The sequence below is a fragment of the Artemia sp. Qi Xiang Cuo genome, chromosome 17, assembly GCF_049724085.1.
Source record: "Artemia sp. Qi Xiang Cuo chromosome 17, ASM4972408v1, whole genome shotgun sequence".
Taxonomy (NCBI): Eukaryota; Metazoa; Arthropoda; class Branchiopoda; order Anostraca; family Artemiidae; genus Artemia; species Artemia sp. Qi Xiang Cuo.
In genome coordinates, this window is record NC_142810.1 from 2,394,853 (window position 1) to 2,404,021 (window position 9,169).

The 9,169-nt window shown below is 32.2% G+C and overlaps 1 long non-coding RNA gene across 1 annotated transcript; it reads left to right on the forward strand.

The window, feature by feature from the left end:
- Window positions 1–782: 782 nt before the first annotated feature.
- On the forward strand, window positions 783–8,650 carry LOC148941789 (uncharacterized). Its single transcript, XR_016143182.1, has 3 exons — window positions 783–917; window positions 5,078–5,253; window positions 8,403–8,650. It is a non-coding gene; the product is annotated as an uncharacterized LOC148941789 (long non-coding RNA).
- The last annotated feature ends 519 nt before the right edge of the window (window positions 8,651–9,169 follow it).

Sequence of the window (9,169 nt, forward strand, 5' to 3'; positions counted from 1 at the left end):
GAGGCCAGATTTTATTTTTAAATGGCAATATATGTATTTAAACTCCCTTAATAAGGTTAAGAATAGTTCATGGCAAAGTGTGATAAAGAGAAAACTGGATGAATGTAGCCTGAATAATCTCTGGAACAAAAGAGTGGGTACGGTGTGATAGCGGAGAGAGCAAAGAGAAGGTTGCAGTACCAGAAGATTCAAATTTGACAAGAGGAGATTGGGAATTCACGGTTAATAGAGCTATATGCACAGGCCAGAAAGGCGCAGGGTGAGGATATTTATTTTAGGGCGAAGAGATTGTTTGGGTTGTTTGGTAAGTGTGAGAGCAAATAAAATCACCTCATGAACATCACTTATTCACAGTCTTAGCTATTTCGTTTTCTCGGCATTAACTGTTAAACATATTATTGCACTTCGAACTTTGATATCCTCCAAAAATTTATTCATTTTTCTAATATAAATATCGGGGAAAATGATAGTCCAGTTATTTGACACATCAGTGCAAAGATTTTACATCTGAGACTATAAATTGTCTCTACAGATTATTGATTTTTTGTTTATCTAAGGGATTAAATCTTGTAGCTCACTGCCAAACAAAATATTGTTTGCAGAAATTTGATGACAATCTCATCAGAGTCCTTAAGCCACTAATCAAAGCAGTAAAAAGAAGTATTTGCAAGAAAATAGCGTGGAAAGTCAAATAAAGGTCCTTAAATATTCTTTAAATCCTTTCTTGTCAAAAGCTATAGTCCACCATGGAGAGATGGCATCATTTTCAGAGCAGCCATTTTTAGGAAACTAAAAAATTAGCTTCTGTTAAGTTTGTTTAGTAAATAAGACTGGCAGAGCCACTTGCTTGATTTTTTTTTTTTATTTTGAACTGGAATTCAGTCAATTTGTTATATTATTGGGTGTTAGCATAAAAATTAAGTTTTGGTAGACCTTCATAAAGACTACACATAGACCTACTTCTGAAAAATAGGCTAAGCACTATAAATTAGGGTGGCAGGCCTACGATTGAATTCCCTATAGGCTATGACACTTTAAAGCTGATCTCCCCTTGCCTTTACAGTTGTGCCCTCTTCCCTGATTTATCTAGGTATAGCCCCAAATAATATATAAAAGCTTGTGTTTTTAGGGTCAATGTATTTACGATTCCATAACTGACATAGCCTAGGCTACATTGGGACAAGATTGGCATAGGCTTGGCCTATTACCAAAAAAATAGGGTAAAATTCTTCTTTAGCCACTTATGGCTATCTTGGAAAGGGGTTAGGTTAGGAAAATCAAATTTTCAGGGATGGGTCTACAGGCTAAAGTATGTCCTGGGAAGGTATTTTGAAGTACCTACCTCTGTAAATATCTACCAAATCATATTATTGAGTTAGGACTAAAGTGAATACACCATTTGATGCCTTTTTTGGTAAAATTCTACTTTAGCTACTTTTGTCTATCTTAGAAAAGGGTTAGGTTAGGAAAATGAAACTTTCAGGGATGGGTCTAGAGGCTAAAGTATGTCCCAGGAAGGTATTTTGAAGTAGCTACCTCCACTCCTCCCTCAAGAGGGTCCTGACCTTTAAAAATCTCTATGTTATAAAAGTGAAACCTTGCAAAATAGATCTTCTGCATAAATGAAGTACAACAAAATTATTTTCAGCATCACAACTTTGCCCAATTCCAATTTATAAGGTTTGAAAGATAGCCTATGCAAATACATTTACTAAGTTTTGAAAAAAAACAACATTAATATGGTTTAAAATTCTGCTCAAATAACAGGAATTGCATTTTCAGAACTAAAGCCAGAGAGAAAAAAACTAATAACTGAAAATTAAGGTAAAATGTTGTTTTGTCAAATTTCAAAACCCTCTAGAGGGAGAAGGAGTGGATGTAGGTACTTCAAACACCTTCCCTGGACATACTTTAGCCTGTAGACCCATCCCTGTAAGTTTTGTTTTTCTAACCTAACCCTTTTTCAAGATAGACAAAAGTAGCTAAAGTAGAATTTTACCCCTTTTTTTTATGCTGATTACAAATATAATAAGCATTTCTATCAGAAATTAATTTCAGCCCCCCCCCTATATATGCCAATTCAGGGTTAGGTATTTATAGGAGGGGGGGGGGCTGAAATTCATGTCCGATACAAAGTATTATTATATTCGTACTCAGCATAAAAAAGGAATCAAACAGTGTATTCACTTTATTCCTAACACAAACATATGATTTGGTACATATTTACTCCATACCTCCACTCCTTCTCCATACACCTTATAAATTAAAACATTTAAATTTAAAACTTTATAACCTTATAAATTGGGATCAAGCAAAGTTGTGAAGCTGAAAACAATTTTGTTGTACTTCATTTAAGCACAAGATCTATTTTGCAAGGTTTCACTTTTCTAAAACACAGATTTTTAAAGGTCATAAAAGGTCAGGACCCTCTAGGGGGAGAAGGAGTGGAGGTAGGTACTTCAAAATACCTTCCCAAGACATACATTAGCCTGTATACCCATCCCTGAAAGTTTCATTTTCCTAAACTAACCCCTTTCCAAGATAGTCAGAAGTAGCTAAAATAGAATTGATCATTTTCAGGAGACATCATAGACAATTAAGACATATTTGGCATAAATTTAGGACCATTCCAGTCCACAAGGAGACATGTTAACAAAACAATTCTTACTTCATGATATGCAAAATAATCCTTATTAACATATTTTCCTGGGAGAAAATCTTTATCCTCACTATTTTTCCAGTTTTTCAATCGCATTTTTCAATATAGTTGTTTATTCTCAAAGTCTTTAAAATCATTGGTAAAGCAAGCACCCAAGAGCCATCTAGCTAATTTAACCAAACTTAACCCTAAATTTATCAATATTTGCCTGTTTATATCTTTTTGTTAGATGGCAGTGATGGTGTTTAACTTTCATATATAGACTATTTGAAAATGGATAAATGCAATCAAATCTGTTTATTTTTCACAATTTTGTTAAAAAAAAATTTTGCAACAGTGAAAGAAGTGATGATTAAGGTTTTCTCTGTGGAAAATATGTCAACTGAGATTATTTTGAATATTATGAAGTAAAAGAATTGTTTTCTTAACATTTCTCCTTATGTACTGGAATGGTCATACATTTATACCAAATATTTTAGTTTGCTAGTTTTATGCTGATTTTTAGTGTTTATTTTGCATTTTTGACAAGTAGGGTAATCCTAGGCCCCTTCTAATTGTCTGCTGTAGCCTTGGGTGTATTCCCTTTTCTTCCAGTAGTTCTCTAGGCTTTGACCAAGCAACTAACCAACTATGATGGAATCTTACTTTATAATATTCAGAACATTCCTGTTAGTACAATTATTATGTTCCTTTCTGTTGAAAATAAAATTTAGGTAAATATTGAAAACAATCTCAGACTAAACTTCACGGCATTGCACTACATCTATTGCTTCAAGTCATCAGACTTCATAAACATCTTTTCAATAGAAAACCAATTGCTTATGATAATGTTCAATAACAGGAAAATATATTATTAGTTAGGGAAAGAATGCATGGCTTTTGTCTGAGTAATGAATCTTATATTGAAAAAAAACACCCATAAAATACGGAGTAAAATTGTTATATATGTTTTACTAGGATGTTTTTTTCAGAAGAGCTTTAACTCTAGATTGTAAATTTGCAGTTGGCTATATAATTTAGCTAGGATGACATGGCATTTGTCGCCATTTTTTATGCTCCTTCATAACTCCGTTATTGCTTCTGGGTCTAATAGCATCTTGAGCCCCCAACCATTTTGAATGCTGTCATTTCTTGAATTGATGTCAACAAATTTAGTGCTGAACTTTGTGATTCAAAACTTTGCTGTCAACAACTCAGGGTATATATTTGCACACTAGAGTGGTCTGGTAAAGTTCATGGTAAATTTGCTGTGGGCCAAGTAATTTATCTAGGATGAAAGTAAAACATTGTTTGATGTTTTTTTTTATGCTCTCTCATGAGTCATATAAAACACATTTGTATATTCTATACCTTACTTTTAAGGCCCCAATATCCAATAATCCCGGTAAGAAATTATTGAATTATGAAAGAGCATAAAAAAAAATATTAAATGACATTTTCACGGTTATCCTAGCTAAATTATATAGCCAACTACAACTCTACTGTCCTTTTTATTTTCTTTTTAATTATCATTTTACATGCAAATTTCCTTAAAATTTTTTAAGTGAACCCTAGAGTGATATCTAATTTCAACTATTCCATCGAAATTTAGGGGTTAAACTTATACCAAGTGATTTTGACAATGCCCTTGGAAATAAATAAGCAAACTTTTTTAATATGAAATACGGGATAAATAACAAGATTATAGACAAAAAAAAATGATGTCAGACTATATATTAGATAATTCTAGAAAATTACCCCTGCAAGCACGTCATCTTCTGCAGAAAATGTTTGCTCTTAAAATCTCACCTCAACACATGTAAATTCCCCACCCAACTGATAATTCTCTCTCTGGAAAATTTTCCTCACATATAAACTAAAAATAAAAGTAGAGTTGCAGCAAAACCAGAGAATATACTCCTGGGTTCTAGTTTAGATTTTGAATTGCATTGGGAAAGTGGCGTTTTTTCTAGTTGAAAGGAAAGAAAGAAAGGAAAAAAACCCAATCTTAAACAACTTTATTTATAAAGCAAAGGAATTATCTTCAAAATATTCCACTGGGCTCTGGTTTAGGCTCCAAATGAATTATGAGAATATCTCCTGTTCCATACACTACATTTTTAAGATAAAAAAAACTCAATTATGCAGTTTTACTCTGAATTTTGGTCGGAAGTTAAATTCCAACCCTTCCTTAATTGGCACTTGGGAGAAAAATTAAGGTCCATACTGGATCGTTTGTGCTACAATTTATTTAAATTTCAATAATTACACAGCCTTTAAATTTTAAAATTTTATTTATTTAAAAAAAAACAAACAAAACTGATGACATTTTAAATCCTACTGACTGCTGAATAAGTTTAAATTATGTTTAAAAATGCATCAATACACAATCAGCTTTGTGTTAATGAAAAGGAGTCACTTTAGCTTGTGTATTTTCAGGGACTTTGTGCTTCTACTCACCCCTGTAATACTGGAGTATTCTATCCAAGTGTTATTGCTAGTAGAATAAATTTGATAAGCATTATTTACTTGATTCAGAGGCTTTATTATGGACATGCCTCAAATTCCAGTGGCTGAAGATGTCACCAACTCTGAAGTTTGTGCTGTTAAGAATGGTAAGTTTTTGAATTAAATTTACGGTAACAAAATAAAATTAACACTATATTTGCTTTAGTAAAAAGTTTCTTGTGTTCTCTTGCTTATTAAGTATTGTTCAGGAAAAGTTATAAAGAAATATGCAACTGAATATACCCTTGTATCAAACCCTTAAGAGCTAAGGTAGATTAAAGTCCTTGGCTATACAAAGCAAATGAAACCTTAAAATATTAACTGTAATTTTGTATGTTTAAGGAGGCAATATAACATCTGGCAGAAGAATTTTCTCTTTTTGTAATGCAGGTATGATAAAAAAAACAAATTTCAACCGAAACTGAAGGTTGTTATCTGGCAGCCATAATATTTATCGAAATGATCAACTTATTTTACTAGTCATAACTCTTTTATACAATTTTTTAAAATTTTGTATTTGGATATTTTGTTGCTGGCCTAGCAAACAAAAAAAGAACACAATTATATAGTAGCTACAAATCAAGGATATGGAACGTTGCTAAAAAAAAACATTAAAGGATCCTTGTTAGAATTAAAGAACAATATTTTAATGCAATTTCATAAAAATATTGTAATCTTTATACATAATTTTCAACCTTAATTTTGCTTGGAGTTGGCTCAATTAGTCTGTTTTCAATTTCTTTTTTAGGCTGTATCCAGGAAGGGGGAGGGGTTCCATCCCCTCCCTCCCCCCTGAAATGTTTGTCTGACTTTTAAACGCATAAAAAAACACATGTAAGCAATTCTTGATGCATTTTTTTTAAGTGTTTATACCCCCTCCCCCTCTCCCAACTAAACTATGGAATATGGCCCTGATTGTGGGTTTAGACATTTTTAACTGGCTTAGTTGTACTTAAAAACCAAAAGAACCAAATTATATAGTATTTTGTTTTTATTAGCTGCTGGTCCTATAAATCTAAAAGTCTATTAAATTGATTAAAAGAAATTATAAAGAATGTTTCTAAAAGTTAACAGCCTTAGCCCTTTCTACAAAAATTAAAATCCGTGGCCATGTCTGTTTAGCTTAAGGTAATTTTTAACACCCTCCAAAATCAATTCCCACCTGCAAAACTTCTCATCTTTTCCAGCAAAGTTCCTGGAAAGAAGCAACAGGTACCAATGATATTGAGGATTGAAATTAGTTGTTATTAGAGGGAATTTTTAATCCTGTTTTATGTTGTTATGAAAAATAGAAAAGTCAATACATATTAAGTTTAATCAAAGTAAAATTAAACAAAGAAAGTTTGACACAACAAAAATAAAACTATGCGAAACTCAACACATTGAAAATACAACCTTCGCATATTAACCTCAACCTTACACAGATTGAACTTTCTAAACTCAAGGTCTAGATTATACAAGTGCATTATTTTTTTCCTTGTCACATGAAAACAACTCTCTCGTCCAATAGTAAACTCTTAGTCTGAACAATTTGAAGAGCCACACTTTTAAACGGAGGAGAGAGTAAGAAGAAAAATCTGAATCTCATAAGGAAAAAAAGGTGACTTTAGTTGATGATACAGAACTTTAACTGCAATAGGTTAAACAGAATTTTCTTAGTAAAAAAAAGAAGGCTTATAAATGGATTCAAAATTATGAGGAAGGTCGCCCAGTAAACTACTGACAGACTCAAGTTTAAAGATTATAAACTTTCTTTATATCTATATTTAGAACTGGTATGGGACACTGCCTACTCGTCGTAAATTGTATGGTTATAGTTAGGTTAAGTTTATGCCTATTTAGAAAACTATTTTGGTACTATAAAATTCCATAATTATTCTATAATTACAACAGCCTTGTTATGACTAGGGGTACACTAGTCTTGCTTGGTTATAGAGCATGACCCTCCTGTCAACTTAAATTCTCAGGTTTTTAACTTTTATCCGAATTTAAAACCGTTTGCTGCATTTCCTATTTGCCATAAATTGTATCATTGTACACAATAATGGTTATTTTTGCTCACGTTGATGTACTTACCTTAGCGAGTTTGTGAAGCATTCTGTAAAAAAAAAAAACTAGAATTTCAGGTTGCAGTTCAAGAGCTAATATCATTCATTAGCTATTAGCACATACAGCATAAGAGTTGATACCATAAGGCTTAACATTTGCTTCACAAAATACGGCAAACTCGCAGAAACACTGTTTGGTCCCAGTGACTACAAAAGGGGACATATTGCTTTGTTTCAATTTGTGGGGGCCAATTAAATTCACGGACTGACCGCTATCATCACTGTAACTTTCAAAATTCTAATCTTGGTTTGCATACTTATATTTCTATTCTTCCAAACTTTTTTCAACTGTGAAAAAACACCATGACCTTTGGCTATTCTACTTTAAACGTCTTCACTGCTCCCATCGTCTTTACTAATAATACTACCAAGGTATACAAAGCTGTCCACTTAATCAATCTTTTTGTTACCCAATCTAACCTTTTCATCTTCATTTATTGCGAGTCTTAGTGTCTTAGTCTTCTAAACATTAATTTTCAAAACTATTCTAGCGCCTTGAACTTACAAAACCTCTTAAAGTTCATTCATTTTGCTCACACTTTCATCTAGGATGCTTAAATTATCAGCATAATCTAAGTCCAGGAAAGTTTTTGCCTCCCCATTTGATTCCGTGTCGTTCATTGCCTTCACTGTGCTCCTTAAGATAAAGCCCAATAAAATGATCCACATAAAGGGGGAAAGAACACAACCCTGCTAAACTCCGGATTTAATACTAAACCAGCTGCTAACCTCATGTCCTATCTTAACCGCAGAGCTAATCACTTTTTTATGTATTTGGCTGGTATATCATCCAGGGATAATACCCTCGCTAAAGCTCCTGTATCAACAGAATTGAAAGCTTGTTCGTAATCTATAAAACTCAAGAAACAATTGCAATTTAAATGTTTACAGTCAAAGAAAATGTAGTTTTTTCAAGCCAGAATAAAAAAATTAAATATTTAACTCTTCATATTTGTAGTCATTGATTTATGGTAGCTCTATACTTAAGTAATTATTCTACTTTCTTTGCGCTCATCTTTGGAATAACGCTGCCCTTTATTTTTCTTTGAAAAGGTTTTAAAACTAATGATAAAATGAAAAACCATTGGATTTGTTCAGAAGGCTTTTCTGTTGTGTCTTATGTCCCTTTTATTCATGTTTTGTTTTAGAAGTTGAAGATGCTTTTCCTAGTGAGAATGAGGAGCTCTTTGATATTTCAAATATTCTTTGGTCTCCTAAGTTTGAAGCTGTTCCTTTGACTACTTTTCCCAGTATTGTAGGACCATTTAAATTGGAAGCTGACACGCAGGAATTAAGACCCACTAGTTTTGACAATGAAGGTATGTTTCAAATATTTGGTTTTTGTAGAATCACGTATATTCATAAAAGAAAAGAAAACTAGCATTTCATAGAAGAAAACTAGGGTACATTGACTACATTTTAGTATTTTAAACTAATATTGATATCTAATCTTAATCTTACTCTCAACTAATTTTAATCTTACTCTTAATTAATCTTAATTATGACTTTTTTCTTATCTTATTCCGGTATGCAGGCATTTGCTACACCAGTGTTTATTGAAAGGTGGCTGGTGAATTCTGTATATCTGGAAGCCAGAGAATACAGCTCAGAACTATAATGTTTATATTTCTTTCTCAATTTAGATATAAATCAATTTATTAATTTCTTGATTTAACATTGGAACTGGATAGAAATGACGAAGGTATCGGATTTATTAGTGGTACTTTATAATTCATGCTGATTGAGGATCATTTTGTTGGAAGTTTTTTCCTACCTAACAAACGTTCATTGCGTTTTTGGTATTGAAATAGTATTGCCAAAATTATTTTTGTCATTTAAATAGGTCATTAAATAATATTCCAAAAAGTTTATAGTAAGAAATAGTTTACATTTGGCTCGTACACAAGTGCATCAA